This window comes from Macaca mulatta, chromosome 20 (genome assembly GCF_049350105.2).
Source record: "Macaca mulatta isolate MMU2019108-1 chromosome 20, T2T-MMU8v2.0, whole genome shotgun sequence".
Taxonomy (NCBI): domain Eukaryota; kingdom Metazoa; phylum Chordata; class Mammalia; order Primates; family Cercopithecidae; genus Macaca; species Macaca mulatta.
The window spans coordinates 63,355,737-63,372,996 of record NC_133425.1 but is presented as its reverse complement, the minus strand read 5'-3'; the positions used below and the strand labels follow the sequence as shown (position 1 = coordinate 63,372,996).

General features: G+C 49.6%; 1 protein-coding gene and 1 long non-coding RNA gene across 7 annotated transcripts in view; both read left to right on the top strand.

The window, feature by feature from the left end:
- Nucleotides 1-17,260, top strand: part of RANBP10 (RAN binding protein 10) — an 84,924-nt gene that overhangs the window by 2,709 nt on the left and 64,955 nt on the right.
- On the top strand, nucleotides 9,830-17,213 carry LOC144337658 (uncharacterized). The gene is made up of 4 exons (XR_013411069.1): nucleotides 9,830-9,861; nucleotides 10,451-10,997; nucleotides 13,730-14,651; nucleotides 17,136-17,213. It is a non-coding gene; the product is annotated as an uncharacterized LOC144337658 (long non-coding RNA).

The following is a 17,260-nucleotide window of genomic DNA, read 5'->3' as shown; positions in this document are numbered from 1 at the left end:
CATGGGAAGCTACTGCATCTTTCTCTCTCTCTTTTTTTTTTTTTTTAAACGAGATGGGGTGTTGCTCTGTCTCCCAGGCTGGAGTGCAGTGGCAAGATCACAGCTCACTGCAGCTTCGACCTTCTGGGCTCAAGTTATCCTCCCACCTCAGCCTCCTGAGTAGCTGGGAGTACAGGTGCATGCCACCACGCCTAGCTAATTTTTTTTTTTTTTTTTTTTGGGGACGGAGTTTCACTCCTGTTGCCCAGGCTGGAGTGCAATGGCGCGATCTCAGCTCACCACAACCTTTGCCTCCTGGGTTCAAGTGATTCTCCTGCCTCAGCCTCCTGAGTAGCTGGGCTTACAGGCATGTGCCACCATGCCTGGCTAATTTTGTATTTTTAGTAGAGACGGGGTTTCTCCCTGTTGGTCAGGCTGGTCTCAAACTCCTGACCTCAGGTTATCCACCTGCCTCGGCCTCCCAAAGTGCTGGAATTACAGGTGTGGGACAGTGCACCCAGCCTAATTTTAAAAATTGTTTGTAGAGATGAGGTCTTCCTGTGTTGCCCAGGCTGGTCTCAAACTCCTGGGCTCAAGTGATCCTCCCACCTTGGTGTCTCAAACTGCTGGGACTATAGGCATGAGCTACCATACCCGGCTGTCTTTCATTTTTATCCCCATCTAGTGCATTTACAGATAGGAAAGTTAAATTTATAGGAGGTCTTCAAAGCTCCTATTTTCCCCTTCCACCATCTGATAAAAGCACATGTATTTAGCGTGCTTGAACTAGTGTGAATGAGAATAGCCCCTTTAAACAAGCACCTCAAAAATAATGTTGACTGAAATGTTGGTGCTAGAGTCTCATACTGCCAAAGAAACTGAGGTGCACTTCTTAAACTTGTAGGGAAGAAAATGGATTGTTTTCTCCTAGTCTTTATCATAGATAACAGCTGAATTAGTTATCTAGCTAGAGAGCAGAGACCAACTTCAGAAGGAAAGTGTTTATACTTAGAGACCTGGATTCTTTTTTTCTTTTTGTATTTTTTGAGAGATGAGGTCTGGTTATGTTGGAGATCTGGATTCTTTCAACTGGCTTTTAACATTTCAGTTTTAGTCAATCTTGCTGGAAAAGGCCCTGTGTCATGTTAGATTGGTGAACTATAGGTGTTGACTGGAAGTCTAAAGAAAGGTGGGCATCTATTCCCAGCATTTTACATGTGGTAAGCATAGCTGTTGAGCTGATCTGGAAACATCAGATGTTAATTAATTAATTAATTTATTTGCCAGGCAGTTTCCCTTATCACCCAGGCTGGAGTGCGGTGACTCAATCTCAGCTCACTGCAACCTCTACTTTCTGGGTTCATGCCTCAGCCTCCCGAGTAGCTGGGATTACAGGCATACACTACCACGCCTGGCTAAGTTTTGTATTTTTAGTAGAGATGGGGTTTTGCCATGTTGGCCAGTCTGGTTTCGAACTCCTGACCTCAAGTGATTCGCCTGCATCAGTCTCCCAAAGTGCTAGGATTACAGGCATGAGCCACGATGCCCAGCAAGGAAACATCAGTTTTAGAAAGGTCTCAGGTCGGCCAGGCGCGGTGGCTCAAGCCTGTAATCCCAGCACTTTGGGAGGCCGAGACGGGCGGATCATGAGGCCAGGAGGTCGAGACCATCCTGGCTAACACAGTGAAACCCCGTCTCTACTAAAAAAATACAAAAAACTAGCCGGGCGAGGTGGCGGGCGCCTGTAGTCCCAGCTACTCGGGAGGCTGAGGCAGGAGAATGGCATAAACCCGGGAGGCGGAGCTTGCAGTGAGCTGAGATCCGGCCACTGTACTCCAGCCCGGGCGACAGAGTGAGACTCCGTCTCAAAAAAAAAAAAAAAGGTCTCAGGTCATGTATGCCTGTGGTAGCCTGCTTCAGTTGACCACTGTCAGATGGCAAAAGTATAAATAGCTCCTCGTGGTCTCTTTACGGAATCCCCGAAAGCCTTCTCATGGCTGGGATGCAGTCGCATGTTAGTATGGGCCAGGTGTGGTTTTGAGGAGGCCAAAGGCAGTTACACAGGGCAGGCAGACATCAACTGGCTCATTTCCCTTTTTCTGTAGATTTTTTTTTTTTTTTTTTGAGACAGGGTCTCGCTCTGTTGCTTAGGCTGGAGTGCAATAGCATCACAGCTCACTGCCGCCTCAACTTCCTGGGCTCAGTCAATCCTCCCGCCTCAGCTTCCTGAGTAGCTGGGACTATAGGCGTGTACCATCATGCTTGACTCCTTTTCTTATTTTTGTAGAGATGGGGTCTCACAATGTTTCCTAGGCTAGTCTTGAATTCCTGGGCTCAAGTGTTTCTTCCACCTTAGCCTCCCAAAGTGCTGGGATTACAGGCATGAGCCACCGTGCCTGGCTGATATATAAATTTTTTTTAAAACTGTTTTGTAGAGATGGGATCTTGCTGAGTTGTCCAGGCTGGTCTCCAACTCCTAGCCTCAGGTGATCCTCCTGCCTCAAAGTGATCCAAAGCACTGGGATTGCAGGCATGAGCCACCATGGCCAGCGTCCCATGGATTTTGGAGGTGTGTTTTTGATCCTGGTTTAGTCCATGACCCAAGCATTAACTGGTTGTCTAGCTTTCCTGTGTTACCTAGTTTGATCCTCACAGCATCTCTGGCAAGTGGCTAGAGCAGATGATCATGTACATTCCTGTTTTGTGAGTGAGCCCTGAGTCCCTGGGATGTTTGGTGTCCTACCCTGGCTGCAGGGCTTAGGGTGTGCAGTGGAGTAGCCTGAATCAGATGTCCTCGCCTGATCCTAGGCACACATGTTCATGCTGCTGCTGCCTTTCTCCATTGTAGCTATTGCCTTCCTTCCCTGGGTAGAGTGAAGGAATGTTCTGTTGGATTCCTACCAGATTGCAATGTTAGGGGACAGAGCTGAAAGGTACATGGTGCTTTGTGGGGCCAGAGAATTGTGACATGCTGTGGACCAGGCTTGATCAACTTACTGTTCCATTTATTTATTTATTTATTTATTTATTTATTTATTTATTTTTTGAGACGGAGTCTCGCTCTGTCACCCAGGCTGGAGTGCAGTGGCCGGATTTCAGCTCACTGCAAGCTCCGCCTCCCGGGTTCACGCCATTCTCCTGCCTCAGCCTCCGGAGTAGCTGGGACTACAGGCGCCCGCCACCTCGCCCGGCTAGTTTTTTGTATTTTTTAGTAGAGACGGGGTTTCACCGGGTTAGCCAGGATGGTCTCGATCTCCTGACCTTGTGATCCGCCCTTCTCGGCCTCCCAAAGTGCTGGGATTACAGGCTTGAGCCACCGCGCCCGGCCTTACTGTTCCATTTAATCTGTAAACTTGCTTTTCTGTAGATTTGAGTACCCTTCCTTTGTAGAAGATATTTATAAACCCAGTTGTTAGTGTCATTGTTCTCCAGAACGTCGTTTTGACAATATCTTTTGGAGAAGAACACACTAAGCTAGCCTAATAAGGAAAGTTTCATGTCAAGGTTTCACAGAATATTTATATATACCTACTATGTGCTAGGTCCTATACTAGGTGTAGGGAGAACAGAGGTAAAGCCAGCACAGATCAGCTTTGTCCTCAGGAAGCCTGTGGCCCATTCAGTAGAGAGTGGACTGAAAGTCTGCAAGAGGAGGCAGAGCCTGGGAACAGTTGCGAGGGATGAGTAGGAGTTCCCCAGGAGGCGAGACCTGTTAGACCTATGAGTCTAATGGGTAACTAGCTTGACGTCTGGGTGCTAGGCTTTCTGGGTACTCCTCAAGTATAAGAGAGCACTGTGGAGAAGGAGGGACTGTGTTTGAGCTAAGAGCTTGGCACAGACTGATATGCTTCAGCTGCATTTTGCTGAGTCACCAGAGCTGTGAATTCGGGGAACGGGTCTGGTGGGGTGAGGAGACATCAGAGCACTGCCAGTGGCGCCAGGAGATAAGGGGCATCCAGGTCTGTCTTTCTAGGAAGCGAAGGAGGGCCTGAAGCTGAGAGTCCCTGGGGAGGAGCAACGTCCACAGACAGAGTTCATGGACCTGTGGGTGTCCCTGGCTCTTAGTGATGACACATGGAGGGTGTGGCTGGCTAGGCCGACAGATGCTCCAGTGTGACCCTCAAAATAGACTGTAACATCATCCCAGTGGCGGAGGCCTCCTGACATGTGATGGTTGCTTTACCCAAGAGTAGTAGGCCTGGGCTAGAGCACTGGATGGCATGGAGAGGGGTGGGGGCATTCTCCTCTGTAGCTAGTGTCCAGGCCCAGGCCCAGAGCAGGGGTCTCTGACCACAGCCAGCCAGCCTTCCCTTGCTCTTGCAGCTGACTTCCTTTGGCCAGGCAGCAGTGCACTTACTCATTCATTCCAGACACCAGGGCACAGCACCCATTGTTTTTGTTGTTGTTGTTGTTGCTGTTTTGAGACGGAGTCTCGCTCTGTTGCCAGGTTGGAGTGCAGTGGCACAATCTTGGCTCACTGCAAACCTCTGCCTCCTGGGTTCAAGCAATTCTCCTGCCTCAGCCTCCCGAATAGCTGGGACTACAGGCGTGCACCACCACACCCAGCTAATTTTTGTATTTTTAGTAGAGATGGTGTTTCACCATGTTGGCCAGGATGGTCTCGATCTCTCGACCTCATGATCCGCCCTCCTCGGCCTCCCAAAGTGCTGGGATTACAGGCGTGAGCTACCACACCTGGCTGTACCCTTTTTTTTTTTTTTTTGAGACGGAGTCTTGCTCTGTCGCGCGGGCTGGAATGCAGTGTCGCGATCTCAGCTCACTGCAAGCTCCGCCTCCCGGGTTCACGCTGTTCTCCTGCCTCAGCCTCCTGAGTAGCTGGGACTACAGGCGCCTGCCAACATGCCCGGCTAATTTTTTTGTATTTTTAGTAGAGACGGGGTTTTACCGTGGTCTCGATCTCCTGACCTCGTGATCCGCCCGCCTCGGCGTCCCAAAGTGCTGGGATTACAGGCGTGAGCCACCACGCCTGGCCGTACCCATTGTTTTGTCCCAGCCTGGGCCCCAGGAGCACAGGCATGAGGCCCCACAGGTGGTGTCGAAGGGTCAGTCCACAGTGTGTGCCATATCCAAGGGTGGCCTGGAGGATGGACTGTACCTCAGAGTTTGAGGAAAACATCATAGAATCATAGAAGAGGTGATGATGTGGGCTCTGGAAAGAGGAGTTAGAGTGTTCTAGGTGAACAAAGTGAGAAGCAGATGATTCAGGCAGAAGAAAAAGTGCATAAAATGACATGGAGTGCAGAGCATGAGGTCAGCAGGGCCAGACTGAAAATACCTTGTGTGTGTCCTGGCTCATGCCTGTAATCCCAGCACTTTAGGAGATTGAGGTGGGCGGATCACTTGAGTTCAGGAGTTCGAGAACAGCCTGGCCAACATGGCAAAACCCCATCTCTACTAAAAATACAAAAATTAGCCAGGTGCTAATAATAGTGGTGGTGTGTGCTGTAATCCCAGCTACTTGGGAGGCTGAGGCAGGAGAATCACTCGAACCTGGGAGGTGGAGGTTGCAGTGAGCCGAGATCACACCACTGCTCTCCAGCCTGGGTGACAGAGTGAGACTCTGTCTCAAAAAGATAAAGAAGAAAATACCTTGTGTGCTGTGACCGGGGAGCGTGGGCTTTATCCTGAGGGCAGTGGCAGTGTGGGGGGCTGTGGATCTACCCATGCTTTTGAGAGTGAAGAAGAGAAGAAGAGACTCTGCCAGTCTGGTTCAGCCAGGCTTCTCTGGCCAAGAGCTCTGTCCAGGATGGGCCAGTGACTTGAGGTCTTTGGCTCTAGCATGGTTTTCTCATAGCGGTTGTCTTTTTTTCTCTTGGCTGGCCCTTCTGTATGGAGAGATGCAGGGATGGGGTGGGAAAGACTGGTAGCCAGGAGGCTTCTCGGAGGTGAGAGGACTCTGCTTGTGCCAGAGTTCTGGTATTTTGGTTTTGCCAACTCCCATCTGAAAGACAGTAATGTCGCATGTTTTATACCCAAGCATCTCCTCTTGTGAGTCAGAATCAGCCAAAGTGATTTTCCATGGAGACCTAGAGAGCCACTGTTAATTAAGTTACCTTGATTAAGATCTCACCTGCCACATTCGTGGTCTGGAGGGCCATCTAAGCTTAGGCCCTTCCAGCTGAGAGACAGCTGTGGCTGGCTCCTCACTCTGGGTCTCCTCACCAAATTCCAGTCTACATGCATTGTACAGTGCTGTTGAGAACTTTGGTGCTCATATGTCATCTGGGGAAGGCCTTGTCCTGCCCGCCCTGAGAAGAAGGTGCTGTCCTTGCCCAAGGCAGGTACAGGCCGTGGTTGTGCCCTGTTTTCCCTGACTGCCCCTCTGGAGTTGATGGCCTTACAGGCAGATGCTGAGCTTTGGGCTGCTCTTCTACTCAGGTAACACGTTGTGCTATTTGTGGAGACATGGAATGTTTGGGTTCTGGAACACAGGGTAAGATGTTTGGGTTCTGGAACACGGGGTAAGAAAGCTGGAGTCTCGATAGTGGCCACTGTTCTTTGCTCTTTTTTTTTTTTTTTTTTGAGATAGGGAGGGTCTCGCTGTGTCACTCAGGCTGGAGTGCAGTGGCACAATCATGGCTCACTGCAGCCTCGACCTCCTGGGTTCAAGCAGTCTTCCTGCCTCAGCCTCCTGAATAGCTGGGACTGCAGGTACATGCCACCATGCCTGGCTAATTTTTATTTTATTTGTTTAATTTATTTTTTGAGACAGAGTATCACTGTGTCACCCAGGCTGGAGTTCAGTGGAGTGATCTCAGCTCACTGCAACCTCCGTCTCCAGGGTTCAAATGATTCTCATGCCTCAGCCTCCTGAGTAGCTGGAATTACAGGCATGTGCCATGACACCTGGCTAATTTTGGTATTTTTAGTAGAGACGAGGTTTTGCCATGTTGGCCAGGCTGGTTTCGAACTCCTAACCTCAAGTGATCTGCCCACATCAGCCTCCCAAAGTGCTGGGATTACAGGTGTGAGCCACCATCCCCAGCCCGGGCTAATTTTTAAATTTTTTGTAGAGATAGGGTCTCGCTGTATTTCCTAGGCTGGTCTGGAACTCCTGGGCTCAATCAATCCTCCTGCCTCAGCCTCCCAAAGTACTGAGATTACAGGCATGAGTCACCTGGCCTGTGGCCTGGCCTGTGGCCACTTTTCTGGTAGGGCCTCATTCCTCACTATGTGTTGCTACCCAGGCTCCAACTGCGAGCTGGGGAGCATTGTTGCCTTCTTTATAGCTGGGGCCTTCCTTGGTCAAGGATTAGCTTTTAGAGAAATTCCTAGAATTCACTTCACGTCCTTCTTTTCTGCCTCTGATGTTTTTGTTCTCTGGAACTTCTGGTCTTTTCCCTGTATGGGTCACCATGTAAGGGAGATTCCTTGTTAGAAGAGAAGCAGGAGCTCATCAGGCCAGAGCACAGGAGGATGAACCTAGCAGCCCCATGTGGCAGGCACCGTGTGCCATTCCTATTATGGGACCATTGGGAAGGAATAAAGGGCCCCAGAGTGGGTCTGTGTGGTCGGGTCAAGTAGGAAAGAAGGGACTCATCAGTGGAAGAGGGATGGGTAATTATGTCTAAATGCAAAGATGTTCCTCTGCCTCTCCAGAAATTCTGTTCAAAATCCGTATAAAATGTCTTTGTAATTCTGGGATCGTTGGTGTTGTGACTTGGTGGTGGAACAGAGCCCAGCCCTTCTGTCATGAAGGGGCCAGAACAAGATGCTCTGTACTATGTAGGAAAGTTCGAGAAGGACTGGGGAAGCCCTTGGCACCCCTCTTATGCCATTTCTTCTCTCTTAACTTTTGGACTTAGAGATGCTTGGGGTTTCAGGGGGGTTTAGTTTAGGTCAGGGATGGCAAGTGTGAAGGCTCCAATACCCCACAATACCCTCAGCTTCTATGACCAACATTGCTGATTGACAGTAGCGCTTGTTCTTGTCCAGACAGAGCCCAGATTTTTTCTCAATGCACAGCACACCAGGCAGCTGTAATTTACTGGTCAGAGTTTCATCATGAGATGAAATCTACCAGCCCTCAGCATGGAGGCGGTTGGAAGATAAGAAGTGGATAGAGGCCCAGATGGTCTGAGGGCTCAGCTTATTTCTTCTAAAGGAGAGTCCCAAGGCAGAGCTGAACCAAGAGGAAAGAAACAGAGGGGTTGGATTACTGAGTAGAACTGATTCTAACCCAGTTTATAAAGCCATGTATCTGAAATTGGCATGGACTTTTTAAAAAAATGGAATGCTCTGTTTTAATAACAACTTGCACCAGGAGTTTGTCAGTAGTTATATTTACTTCTATAAAAATCAAAATAGGCCGGGTGCGGTGGCTCACGCCTGTAATCCCAGTGCTTTGGGAGGCTGAGGTGGGCGGATCACAAGGTCAGGAGTTTGAAACCAGCCTGGCCAACATGGCGAAACCCTATCTCTACTAGAAGTAAAAAAATATTAGCTGGGCGTGGTGGCAGGTGCCTGTAATCCCAGCTACTCGGGAGGCTGAGGCAGGAGAATCACCTGAACCCGGGAGGTGGAGTTTGCAGTGAGCTAAGACTGTACCACTGCACTCCAGCCTGGGCAACAGAGTGAGACTCCATCTCAAAAAAAAAAATCAAAATATTTTTATTTTACCTATAAAAAACTTTTTTTTTGGAGACGGAGTCCTGCTCTGTCGCCCAGGCTGGAGTGCAGTGGCGCGATCTTGGCTCACTGCAAGCTCCACCTCCGGGGTTCACGTCATTCTCCTCCCTCAGCCTCCTGAGCAGCTGGGACTACAGGGGCCCGCCACCACGCCCGGCTAGTTTTTCGTATTTTTTAGTCGAGACGGGGTTTCACTGTGTTAGCCAGGATGGTTTCAATCTCCTGACCTCGTGATCCACCCGTCTTGGCTTCCCAAAGTGCTGGGATTACAGGCGTGAGCCACCGCACCAGGCCTTTTTTTAAAAGTATGTAATTTGTTTATTTATTTTGCGATGGAGTTTCACTCTTGTTGCCCAGGCTGGAGTGCCATGGCACCATCTCAGTTCACCATAACCTCCACCTCCCAGGTTCAAGCGATTCTCCTGCCTCAGTCTCCTGAATAGCTGGGATTACAGGCATACACTACCATGCCTGGCTAATTTTGTATTTTTAGTAAAGACGGGGTTTCTCCATGTTGGTCAGGCTGGTCTTGAACTCCTGACCTTAGGTCATCCTCCCACCTCAGCCTTCCAAAGTGCTGGGATTATAGGTGTGGGCCACTGTGCCCAGCCTATTTATTTATTTTTTTGAGGCAGGATCTCACTCTGTTGCCCAGGTTGGAGTGCAGTGTTGTGACCACGGCTCTGTAACCTCCCCTTGTGCTCAAGAGATTCTCCCACCTTAGCCTCCTGAGTAGCTGGGACTACAGACACATGCCATCATGCTGAGCTAATTTTTTTTTTTTTTTTTTTTTTTGAGACGGAGTCTGGCTCTGTCGCCCAGGCTGGAGTGCAGTGGCATGATCTTGGCTCACTGCAAGCTCTGCCTCCTGGGTTCATGCCCAGCCTCCCAAGTAGCTGGGACTATAGGTGCCTGCCACCATGCCTGGCTAATTTTTTTGTATTTTGGTAGAGACAGGGTTTCACCATGTTAGCCAGGATGGTCTCGATCTCCTGACCTTGTGATCCGCCCACCTCTGCCTCCCAAAGTGCTGGGATTACAGGCGTGAGCCACTGCGCCCGGCCTTTTTTTTTTTTTTTTTAAGTAGAAATGGAATTTCACCACTTGTCCAGGGTGGTCTCCTGGGGCTTAAGTGATCTGCCTGTCTCGGCCTCCCAAAGTACTGGGATTACAGGTGTGAGCCACTGCACCTAGCCTTTTTTTTTTTTTTTTTTTTTTTTAATTTGAGGCAGGGTCTCACTCTTGTTACCTAGGCTGGAGTGCAGTGGCAAGATCGTGGCCTGAAATTTTTTTTTTTTTTTTTGAGACGGAGTCTTGCTCTGTCACCCAGGCTGGAGTACAGTGGCCGGATCTCAGCTCACTGCAAGCTCCGCCTCCCGGGTTTACGCCATTTTCCTGCCTCAGCCTCCCGAGTAGCTGGGACTACAGGCACCCGCCACCTTGCCCGGCTAGTTTTTTTGTATTTTTTAGTAGAGACGGAGTTTCACTGTATTAGCCAGGATGGTCCCGATCTCCTGACCTTGTGATCCGCCCATCTCGGCCTCCCAAAGTGCTGGGATTACAGGCTTGAGCCACCGCACCCGGCCAAATTTTTTTTTTCTGACTGTTAAAGAATATGTAAGATTTTTTTTAGGCCAGGTGCAGTGGCTCATGCCTGTAATCCCAGCACTGTGGGAGGCAGAGGTGGATGGATCCCCCGAGGTCAGGAGTTTGAGACCAGCCTGACCAACATGGCGAAACCTCATTTCTACTAAAAATACAAACATTAGCCAGGCATGGTGGCACATGTCTGTAATCCTAGCTACTCAGGAGGCTGAGGCAGGAGCATTGCTTGAACCTGGGAGGTGGAGGTTGCAATGAGCTATGGTTGCGCCATTGCACTCCAGCCAGGGAAACAAGCAAAACTCCATCTAAAAAAAAAAAAATTACAAGCCAGCCAAATCAAGGCCAGTGTCTGGATGAACACCTGTAACTAAAGTTAAGGGTAGTGTCTGAGTACCTAAGGACATTTGTGGTGTTCACACACTGCTATGCTTGTGTACTTCAGCTCTGTAATTACACGGGGCCATAGAGGTGGAGGTTAGGGCCCAGAGCCTACCGGCTGTGGGGCATTAGTGGCTACACCCTCTGGTTAAGGGCAGTGCATTTGGGTTTTTGAATGTGGCGGGCTCTAGAAAGTCAAGGTTTGGTACTTGAGACTCTGTTAGTACGTTAGAGAAGGAGCTCAGAACCAAGGGTGTGTAACCTGCCTAGGGCCACCGATAGGGGCTGTTCTGCCCCTTTTGTCTCTGTGTGCTTTGATAGTGCTGGTGACATTGGGCACAGGAGGGTCTCCTGACCCATACACAGAACCGCTTTTCTCCATATGAGCACCCTAACTTGAGGCCTCTGTGCTTTCTGGCCTATTCTTTTTTTTTTTTTTTTTTTTTTTTTTTGAGACGGAGTCTCCCTCCGTTGCCAGGCTGGAGCGCAGTGGTGTGATCTCAGCTCACTGCAACCTCTGACTCCCAGTTTTAAGCGATTCTCCTGCCTCAGCCTCCTGAGTAGCTGGGACTATAAGCACGCACCACCATGCCAGGTAATTTTTGTATTTTTGTATTTTATGGGGCTTCACCATATTGGCCAGGATTGTTTTGATTTCTTTTTTTTTTTTTTGAGACGGAGTCTCACTTTGTCACCCAGGCTGGAGTGCAGTCTCGGGATCTTGGCTCACTGCAAGCTCTGCCTCCTGGGTTCATGCCATTCTCCTGCCTCAGCCTCCCGAGTAGCTAGGACTACAGGTGCCCGCCACTGCGCCTGGCTAATTTTTTTTTTTTGTAGTTTTTTAGTAGAGACAGGTTTCACTGTGTTAGCCAGGGTGGTCTCGATCTCCTGACCTCGTGATCCTCCTGCCTCAGCCTCTCAAAGTGCTGGAATTACAGGTGTGAGCCTCCGCGCCCGTCCCACTTTTGATTTCTTGACCTTGTGGTCCTCCTGCCTCAGCCTCCCAAAGTGCTGGGATTACAGGCGTGAGCCACTGTGCCTGGTCTGGCCTATATTTGTTGTGGATAGTGCTGGGGCCCAGGCCACTCATCACTGTAATGCCCTTCCTCTTAGTGGGAAGCCTACACAGAATTGGGCTCAGTGGGTGACTGCATGGCTTCCTGGGGAAGAGGCGCTTATGGATGCTTGCTGGAGGAGTAGCTTATATGTAGCAGCCAGTGTCATGATGAACTGTAGCTTGCTTTATTTATTTACTTTTTTTTTTTTGAGATGGAATCTCACTCTGTTGCCTAGCCTGGAGTGCAGTGGCGTGATCTCGGCTTACTGCAACCTCCACCTCCTGGGTTCAAGTGATTCTCCTGCCTCAGCCTCCCTAGTAGCTCGGACTACAGGCATGCGCCATCATGCCCAGCTAATTTTTGTATTTTTAGTAGAGACGGGGTTTCACCATTTTGGCCAGGATGGTTCGATCTCTTGACCGCATGATCTGCCCACCTTGGCTTCACAAAGTGCTGGGATTACAGGTGTGAGCCACCGCACCCGGCTTCTTTTTTTTTTTTTGAGACGGAGTCTCAATCTGTCGCCTAGGCTGGAGTACAGTGGTGCGATCTTGGTTCACTGCGACCTCTGCCTCCCGGGTTCAAGCAGTTCTCCTGCCTGAGTAGCTGGGATTACAGGTGCGCACCACCATGCCTGGCTAATTTTTGTATTTTTAGTAGAGGTAGGGTTTCACCATGTTGGTCAGGCTGGTCTCAAACTCCTGACCTCGTGATCTGCCTGTCTCGGCCTCCCAAAGTGCTGGAATTACAGGCGTGAGCCACCATGCCCGTCTATTTATTTACTTTTGGAGGCAAGGTCTTGCTTGCTCTGTCATCTAGGCTGGAGTGCAGTGGTGTGATCATAACTCACTGCAGCCTCAAACTCTTGGGCACTAGCAGTCCTCCTGCCTTGGCCTATCAAAGGCTGGTATTACAGGTGTGAGCCAACACACCTGGCATTGACTATGGCCTTAAGTGGGCCCATTAGACTATGAAATAAAATTCCTAACACTGAATATTAGCCCTCATTTCAGACCTAAATATCAGTTGGTGTTTTTCCTGAACCATCTTCCAAGGATCATTTTATAACTGAGGTCCCAGAGTTCCCCTTTGTTGTAGAGGCTGTTGATTTCTTTTCTGGGGCAGGTTCTGATAGCAACAAGATTGCCAGCCTGCTGAGCTGTGGCTAAGGTATTAGATGTCAAGATGAAACTGTCAGGTGAGATTCCAGGAGCCCCTGGGAGGTCTAGGGTTGGGGGTAGTGGTGACTAGCCCTTTCACCTGAGGGTGGGCGGCAGAGCTGGTACCTTCCTGCAGTCTCCAACAGCCATCTCAGCCCTGAGGCTGAAGACCTTGTCTATTCTCTCCTCTTCATCACTTCCTGCCAGAGCCCTGTGGGTGTGGGGACATCCTGCTGATGGGGCTTAAATTAAGAATGTTCAAGCCCCATTGGCTCCCATATCCTATGCAGCAGTTCTTAAAAGTGCCCATAGGCTTCCCAGCCTGTGAAATATACCTTCTGTCTAAAAATAAATGGGTAAAACTGGGCCGGGCGTAGTGGCTCACGCCTGTAATCCCAGCACTCTGGGAGGCCAAAGTGGGTAGATCACAAGGTCAGGAGATTAAGACCAGCCTGGCTAACACAGTGAAACCCTGTCTCTAATAAAAATACAAAAAAAGTAGCCAGGCATGGTGGTACGTGCCTACAGTCCCAGCTACTTGGGAGGCTGAGGCAGGAGAATCACTTGAACCCAGGAGACAGAGAGGTTGCAGTGAGCCAAGATCATCACTGCACTCCAGCCTGGGCGACAGAGTGAGACTCCGTCTCAAAAAAAAAAGAAAGAAATTGGTAAAACTGGCCAGGCTCTGTGGCTCATGCCCGTAATCACAGCACTTTGGGAGGCTGAGGTGGGTGGATCATGAGGTCAAGAGTTCGAGACCAGCCTGATCAACATGATGAGACCCCCGTCTCTATTAAAAATACAAAAATTAGCCAGGCGTGGTGGCGAGTGCCTGTAATCCCAGCAACTCGGGAGGCTGAGGCAGGAGAATTGCTTGAATCTGGGAGGCAGAGGTTGCAGTGAGCCGAGACTATGCCACTGCACTCCAGCCTGGGCAACAGAGTGAGACTCCATCTCAAAAAATAAAAAAAATAAAAAATTGGTAAAAGTAAAAACAGTTGGGTCTTTCTTCACTCTTGTCATTTGCTGTGGGCTAAGTGTGGGACTTCTTGCCCCAATGTGAGGCCAGAATACTCTTATGCTGTCCATTGTGCTCTGTGCCAGGGCCTCCCTTGTCATATCGGGAAAAGCCAGATGCGGTCCATGCTGGTTTGCAGGGCCATAGGGGTGTTCTTGGTGTCTGTGTGTGTGTGTGTATTTGTGTGTGTATGTGTGTGGCAAAATATATGTAACTTAAAATATGCCATTTTATCAATTTTCAGTGTATAATTCAGTGGTATTAATTGCATCCACAATGTTGTGCAACCATCACCACATCACTGTCTATTTCTAGAACTTTTCCATCACCCCAAACAGAAACTCTGTACCCATTAAGCAGTAACTCTCCATTTCTCCCTCCTCCTAGTCCCTGTTAACTTCTGATCTACTTTCTGTTTCTATGAATTTGCTTATTCTTGATAGTTCACGTAAGGGGAATCCTACAATATTGGTCCTTTTGTGTCTGATCCATTTCACGTAGCATTATGTTTTCAAGGTTTATCTGTGTTGTGGCATGTTTCATAACTTCATTTCTTCTTTTTTTTTTTTGAGACGGAGTCTCATTCTGACACCCAGGCTGGAGTGCAGTGGTGCGATCTTGGCTCACTGCAACCTCCACCTCCTGGGTTCAGTGATTCTGCTGCCTCAGCCTCCCGAGTAGCTGGGATTACAGCCATTGCACCTGGCCCATTTCTTCTTATTTATTTAGTTAGTTAGTTAGTTATTTTTATTTTATTTTTATGTTTGAGAGGGATTCTCTCTCTGTTGCCCAGGCTGGAGTGCAGTGGCCGGATCTCAGCTCACTGCAAGCTCCGCCTCCTGGGTTTACGCCATTCTCCTGCCTCAGCCTCCTGAGTAGCTGGGACTACAGGCGCCTGCCAACTCGCCCGGCTAGTTTTTTGTATTTTTTAGTAGAGACGGGGTTTCACCATGTTAGCCAGGATGGGCTCCATCTCCTGACCTCGTGATCCGCCCGTCTCGTCCTCCCAAAGTGCTGGGATTACAGGCTTGAGCCACCATGTCTGGCCTAGTTGGTTATTTTTAAGAGATATGGTTGGCCAGGCATGGTGGCTCACTCCTGTAATCCCAGCACTTTGGGAGACCGAGGCAGGTGGATCACCTGAGGTCATGAGTTTGAGACCATCCTGACCAATATGGTGAAACCCCATCTGTACTAAAAATACAAAAAATTAGCCAGGTGTGGTAGCATGTGCCTGTAATCCCAGCTACTCGGGAGGCTGAGGCAGGAGAATCACTTGAATCCGGGAGGTGGAGGTTGCAGTGAGCTGAGATCGTGCCATTGACTCCAGCCTAGGCAACAGAGTGAGACTCCGTCTCAAAAAAAAAAGGAAAGATATGGTCTTGTTCTGTTGCCCCGGCTGGAGTGCAGTGGCACAATCATGGTTCACTGTATCCTTGAGCTCTTAGGCTCAAGAAATTCTCTAGCCTCAGCCTCCTGAGTAGCTGGGACTGCAGGCATATGTCAACATGCCTGGGTTACTTTTTTTTTTTTTTTTTGAGATGGAGTCTTATTCTGGTGCCCAGGCTGGAGTGCAGTGGCGCGATCTTGGCTCACTGCAATCTCTGCCTTCCAGGTTCAAGCTATTCCCCTGCCTCAGCTTCCCAATTAGCTGAGACCACAGGCATGCACCACCACACCTGGCTAATTTTTGTATTTTTAGTAGAGATAGTGGTTCACCATGTTGGCCAGGCTGGTCTTGAATTCTTGACCTCAAGTGATCTGCCCACTTTGGCCTCCCAAAGTGCTGGGATTATAGGCGTGAGCCACTGTGCCCAGACTGCCTGGATAATTTTTTTTTTTTTTCTCCTTTGAGACGGAGTCTCACTCTGTTGCCCAGGCTGGAGTACAGTGGTGCAATCTTGGCTCACTGCAACCCCCACCTCCCGGGTTCAAGCTATTCCCCTGCCTCAGCTTCCCAATTAGCTGAGACTACAGGCATGCACCACCACACCTGGCTAATTTTTGTATTTTTAGTAGAGATAGTGGTTCACCATGTTGGCCAGGCTGGTCTTGAATTCTTGACCTCAAGTGATCTGCCCACTTTGGCCTCCCAAAGTGCTGGGATTATAGGCGTGAGCCACTGTGCCCAGACTGCCTGGATAATTTTTTTTTTTTTTCTCCTTTGAGACGGAGTCTCACTCTGTTGCCCAGGCTGAAGTACAGTGGTGCAATCTTGGCTCACTGCAACCCCCACCTCCCGGGTTCAAGCTATTCCCCTGCCTCAGCTTCCCAATTAGCTGAGACTACAGGCATGCACCACCACACCTGGCTAATTTTTGTATTTTTAGTAGAGATAGTGGTTCACCATGTTGGCCAGGCTGGTCTTGAATTCTTGACCTCAAGTGATCTGCCCACTTTGGCCTCCCAAAGTGCTGGGATTATAGGCGTGAGCCACTGTGCCCAGACTACCTGGATAATTTTTTTTTTTCTCCTTTGAGACGGAGTCTCACTGTGTTGCCCAGGCTGGAGTACAGTGGTGCTATCTTGGCTCACTGCAACCCCCACCTCCCAGGTTCAAGCTATTCCCCTGCCTCAGCCTCCCAAGTAGCTGGGACTACAGGTGTGTGCCACCACACCTGGCTAATTTTTGTATTTTGAGTAGAGATGGAGTTTTACCATGTTGGCCAGGCTGGTCTCAAACTCCTGACCTCAAGTGATCTGCCTGCGTCAGCCTCCCAGAGTGCTGTAATTATAAGTGTGAGCCACTGTGCCTGGCCTCCCTAGCTAATTTAAAAAACATTTTTGGGGCCGGTGCAGTGTTTCATGCCTGTAATCCCAGCACTTTGGGAGGCCAAGGCAGGCAGATCACGAGGTCAAGAGATCAAGACCATCCTGGTTAATATGGTGAAACATCGGCCGGGCGCGGTGGCTCAAGCCTGTAATCCCAGCACTTTGGGAGGCCGAGACGGGCGGATCACAAGGTCAGGAGATCGAGACCATCCTGGCTAACATGGTGAAACCCCGTCTCTACTAAAAATACAAAAAAAAATTAGCCGGGCGAGGTGGCGGGCGCCTGTAGTCCCAGCTACTCCAGAGGCTGAGGCAGGAGAATGGCGTGAACCCGGGAGGTGGAGCTTGCAGTGAGCTGAGACCCGGCCACTGCACTCCAGCCTGGGCGACAGAGCGAGACTCCGTCTCAAAAAAAAAAAAAAAATTAGCTGGGCATGGTGGCGGGTGCCTGTGATCCTAGCTACTCGGGAGGCTGAGGCAGGAGAATGGCGTGAACCCAGGAGGCAGAGCTTGCAGTGAGTCGAGATAGCGCCATTGAATTCCAGCTTGGGCGACAGAGCGAGACTCCGTCTCAAAAAAAAAAAAAAAAAAAAATTTGGGCTGGGCGTGGTGGCTCATGCCTGTAATCCCAGCACTTTGGG